This window comes from Caretta caretta, chromosome 5, assembly GCF_965140235.1.
Source record: "Caretta caretta isolate rCarCar2 chromosome 5, rCarCar1.hap1, whole genome shotgun sequence".
In the NCBI taxonomy this organism is placed as follows: Eukaryota; Metazoa; Chordata; order Testudines; family Cheloniidae; genus Caretta; species Caretta caretta.
Genome location: NC_134210.1, coordinates 55436829 through 55454663, shown reverse-complemented (window position 1 = coordinate 55454663; position 17835 = coordinate 55436829).

The following is a 17835-nucleotide window of genomic DNA, read 5'->3' as shown; positions in this document are numbered from 1 at the left end:
GGGTTCCCACTGATTTATATAATAGCATTATAATATCAGAATTATTTTCTAACCTACTCCTTATGCAGCCTAAAATATCATTTGAATGGAAGGTTTCAGTGATCTGTCCACAATACCGCTAAGTCTTCATGATGAGTAGTTACAGTTAACAAGGTGCATGAGTAATTCCAATGATTTATTGCAAAGTACATTACCTTGCATTTTTTTATATATATAGAGAGGGAGGGGGACAGAGAGGGAGAGAGAGGATGTTTAAGGTTCTAATGAAATTTAATTACAGGAAAGAGGGCTGGGGATGGGTGAGAGTAGCATTTGAAGGACACTAATGTGGCAAGTATCCTTGGAAAAAGGTTTTAGTAAACTCTCTCTATAATGCGCACCTACAGACTGTGAGCAAACAGTCACTCTACTGTACCAACTTCCATCAGATAAAGTTACTTCATCTGCATCAATTATTGCCTTAGCACTTACCCAGCAGCAGGAGACTATTAATATCTTCTGATAATGTTCCCTTTTGATGAGATTTTGTCTTTTTTTTTAGAAGTGAATTCAGAGCAAACAAAAGGCACCACACTGAGAGAAACAGAAATCTGTTAGCCACAGAAAGGTACAATTAATGAGAAAAAGAAAAGGAGTACTTGTGGCACCCTAAAGACTAACCAATTTATTTGAGCATAAGCTTTCATGAGCTACAGCTCACTTCATTGGATGCATACTGTGGAAAGTGTAGAAGATCTTTTTATATACACACAAAGCATGAAAAAATACCTCCTCCCACCCCACTCTCCTGCTGGTAATAGCTTATCTAAAGTGATCACTCTCCTTACAATGTGTATGATAATCAAGTTGGGCCATTTCCAGCACAAATCCAGGTTTTCTCTCCCCCCCAGCCCCCCACACAAACCCACTCTCCTGCTGGTTATAGCTTATCTAAGTTGCCAACTGTGCCCACATATCTATTCAGGGGACACCATCACAAGGCCTAATAACATCAGCCACACTATCAGAGGCTCATTCACCTGCACATCCACCAATGTGATATATGCCATCATGTGCCAGCAATGCCCCTCTGCCATGTACATTGGTCAAACTGGACAGTCTCTACGTAAAAGAATAAATGGACACAAATCAGATGTCAAGAATTATAACATTCATAAACCAGTCGGAGAACACTTCAATCTCTCTGGTCACGCGATTACAGACATGAAAGTTGCAATTCTTCAACAAAAAACTTCAAATACAGACTCCAGCGAGAAACTGTTGAATTGGAATTCATTTGCAAATTGGATACAATTAACTTAGGCTTGAATAGAGACTGGGAGTGGCTAAGTCATTATGCAAGGTAACCTATTTCCCCTTGTTTTTTCCTACCCCCCCCCCCCCCAGACGTTCTTGTTAAACCCTGGATTTGTGCGGGAAATGTTCCACCTTGATTATCATACACATTGTACGGAGAGCGGTCACTTTAGATAAGCTATTACCAGCAGGAGAGTGGGTTTGTGTGTGTGGGGGGGGGGTGAGAAAACCTGGATTTATTCTGGAAATGGCCCAACTTGATTATCATACACATTGTAAGGAGAGTGATCACTTTAGATAAGCTATTACCAGCAGGAGAGTGGGGTGGGAGGAGGTGTTTTTTCATGCTTTGTGTGTATATAAAAAGATCTTCTACACTTTCCACAGTATGCATCCGATGAAGTGAGCTGTAGCGCACGAAAGCTTATGCTCAAATAAATTGGTTAGTCTCTAAGGTGCCACAAGTACTCCTTTTCTTTTTGCGAATACAGACTAACACGGCTGTTACTCTGAAACCTGTAATTAATGGGAAGTATCCATTGCAGTGCAGTAGGGTGCTATATTGTGGCCAGTGTCACTTATTCGTAGTCTGGGAGAAGGAGTAAAAAGCACAGTAAATAAAATGTTTGTGAACACCTGGAACAAGCGAGAAATAATAAAGAGGGACATAAAGAATTTAGATGGTAAAGAGGCAGCTTGGCCCAGTAGATAGGGCACTGAAATGGGAGTTGGGATTTCTGGGTTTCACTTCTGGTTTTGCTATTGACCAGTTGTATGATCTTGGGCAAACTACTTCGCCTCTGTGAGCTGTTTCCTCTCCTCCTATTGTTTTTTTTTTTTAACTATTTGGGGCAAGGTGTGTCTCTCAATATGTTTGCATAGTGCCAAGCAAAACGATGCCCCAGTTTGGGTTGAGGACTCTAAATGTGTGCGTATTACACTAACATAATAGAAATATGGGCATGGGAAAGACAAGATTGCACCTGGAAAAGGCGAAGTGTGAGGCCGAGGACAGCCAAAGTGTGAGACCAGGGACAGTATATAGTAATAATGCTACCATTAAAGAGGATGGGTGATAGAAGGATTTTAGAGTGTTCGCACATACATTGTGGCTTCCATATCCTCATCCTTCAGTTATTGTTGTAGACTTGCAAAATCCCAGTGAGAACGGTAAGTATTGCTTTCATTTTACAAAGGAAGAAACTGAGACTGGTTGAGGGTACTTCTACATGACCTGGGGCAGTGAGCCTCCTAGCCCAGGTCAGCAGACGCAGGCTAGCATGGCCCATCCTAGCACCAGCACTCGAAAATAGCTGTATAGACAACAATTTGAAGTTGCAGCGTGGGCCGGAGTGTGGGCTCTGGAGCCCACCACCATCCATAGCCTCCAAAGCCTGAGCTTCAGCCCAAGCTGCAACTTCAAAGTGCTGTCAACACAGCTGTTTTAGAATGGTAATCAAAGCCCAGCTAGCCAGAGTGGAGGCTCACTGCTGTGGGCTGTGTAGCCATACGTAAGAGCCTAACGTTCAGATGTGATGAGCACCCACTGCTCTAGCTGAAGTCATTTGGGAACTGTGGGTCCTCTTGCGCCTCTGAAAAACAGACTGTAAGTGACTTGTCCCTTGGTTGCACAAGAAGTCTGTGCAGAATCAGGAAGAGAAATTAATATTCTGACACTGCATCCTATGCCTTAGCCATGAGACCATTATGTTTCCTTTCTAGTGGTTACAACGTACGTAGGTTCTTAAGAGAGAGAATGTTTGAATGAGTTTTGAAATTCAGACAAGAAGAGATGGTATTCTTAACAGCCATCACATAGGTACATGCTTGGGAAAATTTGATGGTTTTGAAGTTAATCTCTATTTAAAGGAAAACTGATTTTGGTCTCAGTGAGGCTTGGGTTTTTGTTTTTTTTCGCTTGGTTGGTTTTTTCCCCCTTGGTTTTCTTTAACAGCAAACAAAATCTATTGTTTATCTTGAATATGGTAGAGAGGTAAAAATTCTAAATCCTTCCCTTAGAGTATCAGTTTATTTGCCTCTACAAAGCCAGTTTTGGTAATACACCTCTACCCCGATATAACGCTGTCCTCGGGAGCCAAAAAATCTTACCGCGTTATAGGTGAAACCGCGTTATATTGAACTTGCTTTGATCCACTGGAGCGTGCAGCCCCGCCACCCCGGAGCACTGCTTTACTGCGTTATATCCAAATTTGTGTTATATCGGGTTGCGTTATATCAGGGTAGAGGTGTAGTTTTATATTGTGTATTATGTGGGGTGGAAAGGAAAATATGTGATTACCAGGCAAGTTTACAAACTGGGAGGTCTGTGGAATAATCTCAATATGGAAAGTGGTACAAGCCTCATTATCACTGTTGTTTATAAAGTGGACTGGAGAATATATTGTAGGGAATAATCCTATATTAGCAGGGTAGTGGGAAGAACGAGCTAGTCTTTTTTCCATCTCTAACTTCTGATTGTACAATTCCTTCTCTTATACTGTGTACCATGGATTCTCTGCGATGAGAGAGGGTTACACTAAACCATTAGTATTTTTATGAACTTTATGAAGAGAAGAGAACCAGGAGCTATTTCTTGAAGACCATGTATCTGGAAGGAATCAGGATGTATTGTCATTGTTGCATTCTGTACTTCATGGGGGACGGAACTGTCCTGTCACTTCTGGAGTAGGGAGGTTTTCCACTGTCAGGCATGTTTTGGGACTGCACAGTGGAATATCGAAAACTGCTCTGGCTCTGGCTCTGTTTTATTTGTTGTGACATCCTGAATCTGATCCAGTTTTATTCTTTTGGGGGGCTTTTTTTCTTTCATATCCTCTTTCTTGATCCCATTGTCAGTGAATGAAGTTTCATTCACTACTTTGCTTGTCTTTCAGCAGACATACTTGCAATCACTATTTTATTTTTCCCTTCATCTGCTTCTTCACTCAGTGGAATTTATTTTTCTGTTATAGTGTAAAGAAATGCAACTTTTCTCCCTCTTCCATTAACATTGGAAAAAGAGGGGTCACATTAGCTCATCATCTAATTCCCACAGTTTGGAAAGATCCCAGAATCCTTTGTCCCACCTCTTAATTTAACCTCACCATCTCCACTACTGTATGGTTGTAGATTATGAAAATATGTTGGATTAAAATAGCCTCAAAGTAAAATTAGGTACCAGTCTTGCCACCAATAAACTCAATGCTTAAACTACCATTGACTCAAATGGATGCAGAACAAGTGTCCACAAGTAGGATTTTAAAAGGCTCCTAAATCATGTAGACATTTTTGAAATCCGACCCATCATCACTTGAGGCTTTTGCAGCTTTTAATTTTACTTCCTGAATTTATATAACTGTCTTAAAGGCAGGGGAATGGTGTCAACCCTGAATTTTGCTTTTAGATTTAGATTGTTTCACATGTTTTTGTTTTGGTTGTAATATTTAATTGAAACTTGTCATTTTGCCTGCTCTAAGCATTAATGGGTCAGATTCTCACCTGATGTAAACTGGCATAGTGCCACTGAAGTAGAAAATTACAGCAGCTGTAGATCGACCCATTGACCATACTAAAATATAGCTACAGCAGTAATATTGAGATTCCTATGGATTTTATATTAAGAAGAAATTATCCATTGCCCTAACAATTACCTTTTGCTGATATCACCAAGACAGTGATTAGAATTATTTTGTGCTGGGCTACGTAAGAAACGCCATTCTGGGATTTCCCTAGAGCTATCACAAGTGAAAATGTTTGCAAACAAAATCTGAAGCAGCATTAGACATGTCTTTTGTTTGCTAATTTCTTTGCAATTATTTATTAAATTGATACTGTTCAGTGTGAGAACTGTGAGTGATCATCACAGATGAAGATTATTGTCCTAGTCCAGATAGAACTTTGATAGTCTCCCTGGATTAAACAAGTGAAGTACATTGTTTATTTAATGCAGGAGACTATCAAACATACAGGGTACAAATGCAAACAACTGCCAAATCACCGTTTTGTGAAATTGTCAGATCATCACAAAAATAGTCTGCTTAAGTACAGTATTTTTGTAACACTGACTCTCCCAGTCTCTCCACGTCCACAGTGAGATTTCACACACCATGTTGTATATACTAGTGTAAGCAACAACATTTTTACTTCAATATGACATGTTAATAAGTAAGACGGGTACCATCACCATGTACTTAAATCCCAGGGGGTCCCATGGTGTGAAATGTTTTCCATTGACAGTGAAAAATAATGTGCAAACTGAGACAGTTTTTCTTTCAAACGTATGTTGGCAAAAAGTGGCAGTTAATTTGGCTGTATTTGGTGAATACATCTAGCTGAACAAAGAGACTTACTTCTGGACTGCACAAAGCTGTACAGTCCAAGTTGTACCTACAGAGCTTGAAAGTAGATCAAGGAGAGATTTTTGGCCCCACAGAGCACAATATGTGAACAGAGGAAACACTGTTGCTGTTAACTCCCCAAAAGAAAAATCTTGCGGATTTACAGTCCAAATTTCCTTAAAGATTAATAGCAGTTGAACAGAGTAAGAACTGCCAGACATAAAAAGGTCACTTAGTGATATATATTAGTGGATATAAACAGGATGGGGTGATATAGATTATTTGGATATGACAGTTGATGTCATAAGGAGCTGCTAGGAAGAGAGGATGATGTAGCACTAAACTAGCTTCAATCTTTCCTCTTTCCTCAATAAGATCACAGTAAGAATGGAGAGGCAGCGGCTTTTTCATCAAGTGCCGTCACATGCAAAGTCTCACTGGGATCAATTCTGTCTCCTCTCCTCTTTAACATGAGACCCCTATGAGATTCAAGTGACATTGCAAGCTCCAGCTCTTCCAATATGCTAATAACCCTCAGCTTTATATTTCAACAGACACAGAGGACAGAATGACATACATGGCACTGTGCCTGACTAAAAGAGATAAGCAACTGGATGATTTCTGGCTTAATATTAACCCAGGTAAGACAGAAATGATGCTGGTAAAAAGCAGGAAATGCTTTGAAAGCTTACTGAGACACTGACCTTTCCCTCCATCAAAGTCACCTTCACTTTAATCATGAAATTCTCAGGATTGGAATAGATTAATTATTTTTCTTTGATACTCTGGTAGTGACAGTGGTAAGAAAAAACTTTCTTCCACTTCTGGTTTCCAGGAAACTATACCCACTTCTCTGAGACAAGGGAACTAATAGTGACGGTGATCTGGGTGTTCTACTTGTAGTTTTCTCTCACAAGTGCTGAAGTTCAAGGCCCCTCAAAGCTTCTGCAATGTGCAGTGCTTCAATCCTTGGGCAGAATCCCATTCAACACCATGAATACATCATGCCATATGCTCTTCACTGACTCCACAGCTGCTTCCAGACCCCATACCATGTTTTAATCATAATCTGTAGACCGTCAGTGAACTGAGGCCCAGCTTTATCAGAAGTGTCTATCCGTTTGGAGCCACCTCTGCTTACTGATGATGCTAAAGGTATCAGTGTTCAGAGTGAAACTTTCAGATTCTTGAGGCAGGATATTCTGTTCTGAGAGTCACAGACGATGGAATTCTATAGCAAAGGTGATCAGAGTTATAATTATGACTGAGAGTTTGTACCGCTCAATGCAAAAAACATCTTTTTATGCCTGTTGTCTTGAAATAACAGAAACTGAAGAATGAATAATAAAATAAAATTCAAATTATAAGCTGCTGAATATTAAGATAGCAAGAGCAAAGTAAAATGTGCAAGTCCTAGTTCTACATTTGTCACCCCGATTCTCCAATGCTAGGCAGGTTACAAATGCCCAAGAGTAAGACATGCTGCAATCCATGCAGGCATGAATCTTTTCTTCCAACAAAGCTGAAGAAAAAGAGTAGAATATTTCATAGTGAGTGATGTAAAAGGTGATCTATAAATATTGTTTTTGCTTGAAATGCCAAGTAAACTTTCCCAGCATATCACGTAGACTGTGGCCAAAATTTTCAGAGGTGACCAAGGATTTTTGAGTGCCCAGCTTGAGACACCTTATAGGGGTCTTCTTTTCAGAAAGTGCTAAGCAACCACCCACTTAAAAATAACAATAATAAAAACCTAAAACCTTTCACTCCATATCATGTTGAGCACCTGAAAAGCTAGTTGCCCCAAAATGACTATAAGCTTTTGAAAGTCTTTGCCCTTGTCTCTCTCTTTCCATGTTGTCTGTTTACATAGCCTCCAACGCTTATTTTTTTTAACACAGTCTTACTGGGATAATTGTCTTCACTGCATCGATCAAACACCTTTTGGACTGACTGTTGAAACGACCGTTTCCATCTCTTCCTCCACACAGCTCTAACTTATGATTTATGTTAGAAGTTGTTCCGTGCCCTTTCATTTAAAACCCTCTCTTTTTATTTTCTCCATTCACTTGAACAGTGATATTAATGTGCTCAGTACATTTTTGCAGGAAATGCATTGGAATGCCTTCTAGCTTCCAACACAAGGCCAAAGCCCTTCTAAGTCTGCTCTATTTCCAGGGACCTGTTTCTTAAAATAGAATAACAGGACTGGAAGGGACCTCGAGAGGTCATCTAGTCCAATCCCCTGCACTCATGGCAGGACTAAGTATTATCTAGACCATCCCTGACGGGTGATTGTCTAACCTACTCTTAAAAATCTCCAATGACGGAGATTCCACAACCTCTCTAGGCAATTTATTCCACTGCTTAACCACCCACACAGTCAGGAAGTTTTTCCTAATGTCCAACCTAAACCTCCCTTGCTGCAACTTAAGCCCATTGCTTCTTGTTCTATCCTCAGCGGTTAAGAACAACAGTTTTTCTTCCTCCTCTTTGTAACAACCTTTTATGTACTTGAAAATTGTTATCATGTCCCCTCTCAGTCTTCTCTTTTCCATGCTAAACAAACCCATTTTTTCCAATCTTCTTTTACAGGTCATATTTTCTAATCATGTTTAATAATTTTTGTTGCTCTTTTCTGGACTTCCTCCAATTTGTCCACATCCTTCCTGAAATATGGTGCCCAGAACTGGACACAATACTCCAGTTGAGGCGTAATCAGCATGGAGTAGAGTGGAAGAATCACTTCTTGTGTCTTGCTTACAACACTCCTAATACATCCCAGAATAATGTTCGGGTTTTTTTTTCAACAGTGTTACACGTTGACTCTCATTTAGCTTGTGGTCCACTATGACCCCCCTCCCCATCCCTTTCTGAGGAAGATATTGAACAGAAGTGGACCCAGAACTGATCCCTGTGGGACCCTCTCATTATGCCCTTCCAGCAAGACTGTGAACCACTGATAACTACTCTCTGGGAATGGTTTTTCAACCAGTTTTGCACCCACCTTATAGTAGCTCCATCTAGGTTGAATGAAATAAAACTGAACTCCAAATCCTAGTGGCAAGATGGAAAGTTAAGCTCCCTTTCTTTTCTATAACAGAGTGGGGAAAGTGGAACACAATTTTTGTGTTGTCCAGTCAATCACATAGCCAGAATGTCACGAGATTTGGGAGGATGAATTGGATTTGAGTCCTAACCTAAAGGTTTGAAAGGCTTATCTTGAACATTTGGGGCTACAAGTCCCAGCATTTTAGTACATTCTTCCTCTAGTAGGTTAGGAACCCTGCAAGAGCAGCCGTTTCACAGTATTCCATCACTTCTCAGATCTCCAAAATGCAAATCTTTGCAAACAGATAAAAGTTCAAGAAAACGATTGATGCCATAAATTCTATCCTTTCTGTGGAAATGGTGGTATATAATTGCAGTAGTGAAACACCTTTTTTTCTTCCTACATGATGATTTTAGTTTACTTAAAGATAAGCAAAGTTCAACTTTTTTTAATATGGGTATATTTCTGCCTTTCCTTCTAAACTTTCAAGTTCTACAGAACAAATGGAGACTTTCAACTTTTGTAGGTTGAAAACTTCAGAGCAGTAAATGCATCAAAGATTTCTAATAGCAAGAAGCTCACGAGAATCCCTTGACATTCCTGATGCTGACAATGTCTTTGCTGAGGTTAGCAGCAAACATAGAACATCTTTTTTGGTTCATTTGTTCAGGCTGTAAGTTAACACGGGATTTGATGTCAGACCAAGATTACAATCGACAGAACTGGGACTTGTGAGCCGTTAACTGTCTGTGATATTGTGGATAAAGTTTGCCTCAGTATTACCAATGGATCCCAACCCAAATTCAATCACCCCTTAATAGGGACTCTTTCAAATCTAAATTCAGATCAAATTTCACACACAGCTAGCTCCTATGTTAATAATGGGAGGAACAAAACCCTGATTTCCAAGGTGAATAAATGCTTGATCCAAATTCATTTTGTTTGCCTTGTGCCAACCTCTGTTTGAAAATGCTATTAAAAACAAAACATCTCTCTCTCTCTACCCTCCATGCATCCTAGTTCGTTTAGATACAGGAGTGTCCTAATTTTTTGACATCTGAGTTGCACAACTGTTTATTGTTTGAGGTTCTGGAACTCATTTGTCGTAGTGCTGCTGCTTTCATTTGGTAACCCATCATGTTTTCTGAGACCACTGACTCTCTGAGCAGCTTTCCTGTTTTTTCACTCACTCCCCCATGGTACTGACAGGTCTGAATATGTACTTTTAATCAGGGACTCATTGCTAAGTGTGTTTGTTTCAAGTATGGTCCCACAGGGATCTGTTCTCACTGCTATGCTATTTAACATTTTTAGTCAATAACCTGGAAGAAAACATAAAATCATTATTGATCAAGTTTGTAGATGACCCAAAGATTGTGAAAGTGGTAAATAATGGAGAGAACCGGTCACTCATAAAGAATGATCTGGATCGCTTGGTAAGCAGGATTTAAGCAAACAGTATGTGCTTTGATGCATCCAAACATACAGTCATACATTTAGGAGAAAAATACACAGGCCATAATTACAGGATAAGGGACTTTGTACTGGGAAACAGTGACTCTGAAAAGACTTGAGGGGACATCCTGGGTAATCAGCTGAATGTGTGATCTTAATATTCTATGGCCAAAAAAGTTAATGTGACATATGTATTTTGTTTTAATGTAAAAAAAAAACAGAATTTTTAGTAGGAGTAGAAAGGTTAGATTACCTCTACATGGCACTGATGTGACCACTATTGGGATACTGTCCAGTTCTGGTATCCACAGCTCATGAAGGATGTTGATATATTGGAGAGGGTTCAGAGAAGAGCCACAAGAGTGATTTAAAAAACTGGGAACATGCATTATTGTGAAAGACTTAAGGAGCTCAATCTATTTATTTTATCAATGAGAAGGTTAAAGGGCAACTTGATCAGTTTATAGGTATCTACATGGGGAACAGAAATGTGATGATAAAGGACTCTTCAGTCTAGTAGACAAAGATATAACATGATCCAATGACTTGAAGTTGAAGCTAGACAAATTTAGACACAGTCATTGGATCTTGTTATATTTTTGTCTATTAGATTGAAGAGGTTTTAGGTTTTAAGGTTTTAAAGGTGAGGCTAATTAACCATTAGACCAACTTATCATCTACACCACTGGAAACCAAGATTGGATTTTTTTTTCTAAAATATTTGCTCTAGTTCAAACAGGAATTATTCAGGGGAAATCCTATGGCCAATGTTTTGTGTTGTACATGAGATCACACTAGATGATCACAATGATCCCTTCTGGCCTTGGAATCCATGAATCACCATTAAAGTGCTTTAGCTAGAGAACTTTTCAGTCACTAGAACCACATTTAAGCTCCTCTGTTTTGTTAGGCTTGATGTCATGATTTAGCTGTCATGATTTAGTTAAAAACTCATGTGATTAAGTCAAAAAAATTAATTGTGATAAAAAAAAAAATTGCAATTAATTGCACTGTTAATAGAATACCAATTGAAATGTATTAAATAGTTTTGGATGTTTCTCTACATTTTCAAATACATTGATTTCTACTACAACACAGAATACAGTGCTCACTTTATATTATTATTTATTACAAATATTTGCACTGTAAAAATGATAAAACAAATAGCATTTTTCAATTCACCTCATACAAGTATGGTAGTACAATCTCTTTATTGTGAAAGTGTAACTTACAAATGTAGATTTTTTTTTGTTACATATCCGAACTAAGAAAAAAAAATAAAGTGAAAGTTTATTGACTACAAGTCCACTCAGTCCTACTTCTTGTTCCAAGTTTGTTTACATTTACAGGACATACTGCTGCCTGCTTCTTAGGCCTCGTCTACACTACCCGCCGGATCAGCGGGTAGTGATCAATCTATCGGGGATCGATTTATTGTGTCTACACTAGTTACAATTACTAGTTACTAGACGTGATAAATCGATCCCCGATCACTCTGCTGTCGACTCCGGAACTCCACCAGGGTGAGAGGCGGAAGCAGAGTCGACGGGGGAGCGGCAGCCATCGATCCCACACCGCGAGGACGTGAAGTAAGTGATTCTAATTCAATCTAAGATACGTCGACTTTTCTGGTAGCTGAAGTTGTGTATCTTAGATCAATTCCCCTCCCCCCACCAGTGTAGACCAGGCCTTATTTATAATGTGATAAAGTGAGAACAGGCATTCACATGGCACTTTTGTAGCCGGCATTACAAGGTATTTATGTGCCAGATATGCTAAACATTCGTATGCCCCTTCATACTTTGGCCACCATTCCAGAGGACATGCTTCCATGCAGATGGGACGCTCGTCAAAAAAATAATGAATTAATTAAATTTGTGAGTGAACTCCTTGGGGGAGAATTGTATATCCCCTGCTCTGTTTTACCGGCATTCTGACATATTTCATGTTATAGCAGGCTCGGATGATGATCCAGTATATGTTCGTTTTAAGAACACTTTCACAGCAGATTTGACAAAATGTAAAGAAGGTACCAATGTGAGATTTCTAAAAATAGCTACAGCACTTGATCCAAGGTTTAAGAATCTGAAGTGCCTTCCAAAATCTGAGAGGGACAAGGTGTGGAGCATGCTTTCATAAGTCTTAAAAGAGCAACACTCTGTTGCAGAAACTACAGAACCCGAACCACCAAAAAAGAAAATCAACCTTCTGCTGGTGGCATCTGATTCAGATGATGAAAATGAACATGCATCAGTCCACACTGCTTTGGGTCATTATCAATCAGAGCCAATCATCAGCATGGACCCATGTCCTCTGGAATGGTGATTGAAGCATGAAGGGACATATGAATCTTTAGTGCTTCTGGCACGTAAATATCTTGCGATGCTGGCTAAAACAGTGCCATTCGAACACCTGTCCTCACTTTCAGATGACATAAACAAGAAGCGGGCAGCATTATCTCCAGCAAATTGTAGATAAATTTGTTTTATCTGAGCAATTGGCTAAAGTAGGACTGACTGGACTTGTAGTTTCTAAAGTTTTACATTGTTTTATTTTTGAATGCAGTTATTTTTTGTACATAATTTTACATTTCTAAGTTCAACTTTCATGATCAAGAGATTACATTACAGGTGAATTGAAAAATACTTTTTGTTTTTGTTTTTTACAGTGGAAATATTTGAAATAAATATAATAACTTAAAGTGCGCACTGTATGCTTTGTATTCTGTGTTGTAATTGAAATCAATATATTTGAAAACGTAGAAAACATCCAATAATGTGTAAATAAATGGTATGCTATTATTAACAGCGCGATTAATCATGATTAATTTTTTAATCACTTGACAGCCGTATTAGGAAATAAATTGAATATGATCTGATGCACTTCTTTCCCTTCCACATTAAGACTCTTGTCCAAAAAGATGAGAGAATTTAAATTGTTTTTAAAATTAAAGTAATTTTATAGTTCCTATTGCCATATCAGCTAGGTCCTTTAATTACAATTTTTAAAGCCCCACATAAATGTGTTGGCACTAAAACTGCTTCTATCATTTTCACTATTATGCCTTAGAAGAACATTGTATTAAAAGCACTGCAACTAGATTAACAACCAAAACAAACAAACAAACTGCAACTAAACCAAACCAATCAACTAAATGGTAAACAAAATAAATGAGCCATGGATCACATCCTGAAGGTCACCAAAGTAAGATTCATATGGATCGCTACAAGAGATGTGTTCCATGGTTAGGTGCTCTCACTGGATAGGCCTGTTACCAATGCTAGAGTTTTATTGTGGAAGCTCTAAGCCATAGCAACTCAGCTCAGCATAAAATAGTAAAACTCTAAAGTTGATTTTAAAATATACACATTTTCCACAAAATCTTTCAAATGAAATGAAACAAATGTTTTTATTCCAAACTTTTTGTGGGGTTTTCGCACTTTTTCCAATACAACAATTTGAAATCAATTTTCTACTTTGAATCATGTCATTAAAATATTGAAAAATTATGAACGATATGGAAGCATTGAATGTTCATATTGCTTAAAAAGCCATTTAAAAAAAACTGAAATGTTCTGCCAACTCTCTGGGACTGGTGGCCTAGCTTTTACAGTTGAGAGCCATATGCTTTGGTGAGCTTTAGACTGCAAAATGATTTTGGGGGAACAATAACTTAGTTATGCAGGTCTGCCACAAACATCGCTTCTCCTTCCTTCCACATTCTGCACAGCTAAAGAGGCTGAAATTATTTTAAACTAGATTAAACTTAAAAAAAATTAAGAGCATTGGTAGGTCCACAGTCTGAGGTCTCTATACTTCAAAGCATCCTGTGATGTTGAGGTTGGTTTGTTATGATAAAGACCAAAGAATATTGCCTTTTATACTGTGATTTTTTTCCTCCTTCTCATTAATACGTTGCCAAAACTGGAATAAAGGGTTTTGTTTTGAATTGGAATTATTGCTCTGCTTCTGAACCCATTTCCTTTTCTTGTTTGTCTATTTAAATAAATTACTTTTGACTGAAATAATTTCAGTCTCAAAGAGGCAAACAGACACTATCCTCCCCCCCGCCCCCCCCCCAAAAAAGAAATTAAATAAAAAGGATAAGCTATAAGTACATAAAAATGACTGTGTAGCTGGCAGTTTTTTATTGGAAATGGTGCATCATGTGAAGGGAGGGTGTAGAGGCTGAAAACACTTTTCAGAGATTGGAGTGTGTATATAAGGGAATTAATATATTTGATTTTGTTTGTGCATATTGGTAGAAAAAAAATAGTTCAAAAGTTATTGTAAAACATTCAAAAAAGACAAAATTTAGTACCAACATGATGGGTGAACCTGAGCAGAGTTTTCACTTGAGTAACACAAATGGTTATATTTATATGGCCTTTTTCTCATTTATACTAAGGCTCCTTCATGCTGCTCTTGCATCATTCTCAGTAATGGTATGATTCCCCTGTGGAAATCAAAGGGAGTTTTACCATTGATTTTCAATGGAAGCAGAGATCAGCAAACATTGAGCACTTTTCAGTGCTCATCCTCAGACGAAAGGCGCCAGATTTACTTCCCTTGAGACTGAAGTCCTCTGTCTACTGAGCAGGCACATCATAGGCATGAGTTGAATCCTGAACTGGTTGCATATGTAACTTTTTTGAAATAGTGATGCAGAAGACATCTTGAGGGCTGTTGGTTTCTTTGGGAAGCTTGGAACCTAAGTCAACCCATATTTAGAACATAAGAATGGCCATACAGAGTCAGGCCAAAGGTCCATCTAGTCCAGCATCCTGTCTTCCAACAGTGGCCAATGCCAGGTGCCCCAGAGGGAATGAACAGAGCAGGTAATCATCAAGTGATGCAGCCCCATTCCCAGCTTCTATCCAACAGTGGCTAGGGACACCATCCCTGCCCATCCTGGCTAATAACCATTGATGGATCTATCCTCCATTAATTTATCTAGTTATTTTTTGAACCCTGTTATAGTCCTGGCCTTCACAACATCCTCTGGCAAAGAGTTCCACAGGTTGACTGTGTGTTGTGTGAAGAAATTCTTCCTTTTGTTTGTTTTAAACCTGCTGCCTATTAATTTCAGTTGGTGACACTTGTGTTATGAGAGGAAGTAAATAACACTTCCTTATTTACTTTCTCCACACCAGTCATGATTTTATAGACCTCAGTCATATCCCCCCCTTAGTCATCTTTTTTCCAGCCTGAACGGTGCCAGTTTTATTAATCTCTCCTCATACTGAAGCCGTTCCATACCCCTAGTAATTTTTTGTTGCCCTTTTCTGAACCTTTCCAATTTCCATGTTTTTTTTTTTTTTTTTAGATGGGGCAACCACATCTGCACGTAGTATTCAAGATGTGGGTTTACCATGGATTTATATAGATTTATTTATATGATATTTTCTGTCTTATTATCTATCCCTTTCTTAATGATTCCCAACATTCTGTTTGCTTTTTTGACTGCTGCTGCACACTGAGTGGATGTTTTCAGAGAACTATCCACAATGACTCCAAGATCTCTTTCTTGAGTGGTAACAGCTATTTAGACCCCATCATTTTATATGTATAGCTGGGATTATGTTTTCCAATTTGCATTACTTTGCATTTATCAACATTGAATTACATCTGCCATTTTGCTGCCCAATCATCCAGTTTTGTGAGATCCTTTTGTAGCTCTTCGCATTCTGCCTGGGACTTAACTATCTTGAGTAGTTTTCAGAGTAACAGCCGTGTTAGTCTGTATTCGCAAAAAGAAAAGGAGTACTTGTGGCACCTTAGAGACTAACCAATTTATTTGAGCATGAGCTTTCGTGAGCTACAGCTCACTTCATCGGATGCATACCGTGGAAACTGCAGAAGACATGGGGGTAGGGGGGTGAGAAAACCTGGATTTGTGCTGGAAATGGCCCACCTTGATTATCATGCACATTGTAGGGAGAGTGGTCACTTTGGATAAGCTATTACCAGCAGGAGAGTGAGTTTGTGTGTGTGGTTTTTGGAGGGGGGTGAGGGAGTGAGAGAACCTGGATTTGTGCAGGAAATGGCCCACCTTGATTATCATACACATTGTGAAGAGAGTGGGCACTTTGGATGGGCTATTACCAGCAGGAGAGTGAGTTTGTGTGGGGGGGGGGGGGGCGGAGGGTGAGAAAACCTGGATTTGTGCTGGAAATGGCCCAACTTGATGAGCACTTTAGATAAGCTATTACCAGCAGGACAGTGGGGTGGGAGGAGGTATTTTTTCATGGTCTCTGTGTGTATATAATGTCTTCTGCAGTTTCCACGGTATGCATCCGATGAAGTGAGCTGTAGCTCACGAAAACTCATGCTCAAATAAATTGGTTAGTCTCTAAGGTGCCACAAGTACTCCTTTTCTTTTATCTTGAGTAGTTTTGTATCATTTGCAAATTTTGCCACCTAACTGTTTACTCCTTTTTCCAGACCATTTATGAATACGTTAAATAGGACTGGGCCCAGTACAGACCCATGGGGGAGACCATTATTTACCTCTCTCCATTCTGAAAACTGACCATTTATTCCTACCCTTTGTTTCCTACCTTTTAACCAGTTATCAATCCATGAGAACACCTTCCCTCTTATCCCATGACAGCTTACTTTGCTTAAGAGCCTTTGGTGAGTGACCTTATCAAAGGCTTCTGAAAATCTAAGTACATTATATCTACTGGATCCCCTTGTCCACATGCTTATTGACCCCCTCAAAGAATTCTAATAGATTGGTGAGCCATGATTTCCTTTACAAAAACATATTGGCTCTTCCCCAACAAATTTTGTTTCTCTATGTGTCTGACAATTTTGTTCTTTACTATAGTTTCAACCAGTTTGCCCAGTACTGAAGCCAGGCTTATTGGCCTGTAATTGCCAGGATCATCTCTGGAGCCCTTTTTAAAAATTGTCGTCACATTAGCTATCCTCCAGTCATTTGGTACAGAAGCTGATTTAAATGACTGCTACGCTGGGCATCACAAAATGGGGAAGAGATGGCCAGCCCTCTGTGGAGATAGAGGTGGTTAGGGACTTTTTAGAAAAGCTGGACGTGCACAAGTCCATGGGGCCGGACGAGTTGCATCCGAGAGTGCTGAAGGAACTGGCGGCTGTGATTGCAGAGCCATTGGCCATTATCTTTGAAAACTCGTGGCGAACCGGGGAAGTCCCGGATGACTGGAAAAAGGCTAATGTAGTGCCAATCTTTAAAAAAGGGAAGAAGGAGGATCCTGGGAACTACAGGCCAGTCAGCCTCACTTCAGTCCCTGGAAAAATCATGGAGCAGGTCCTCAAAGAATCAATCCTGAAGCACTTACATGAGAGGAAAGTGATCAGGAACAGCCAGCATGGATTCACCAAGGGAAGGTCATGCCTGACTAATCTAATCGCCTTCTATGATGAGATTACTGGTTCTGTGGATGAAGGGAAAGCAGTGGATGTATTGTTTCTTGACTTTAGCAAAGCTTTTGACACGGTCTCCCACAGTATTCTTGTCAGCAAGTTAAGGAAGTATGGGCTGGATGAATGCACTACAAGGTGGGTAGAAAGCTGGCTAGATTGTCGGGCTCAACGGGTAGTGATCAATGGCTCCATGTCTAGTTGGCAGCCAACTGCTGTGTGCCCCAAGTGGTGTGCCCCAAGGGTCGGTCCTGGGGCCGGTTTTGTTCAATATCTTCATAAATGATCTGG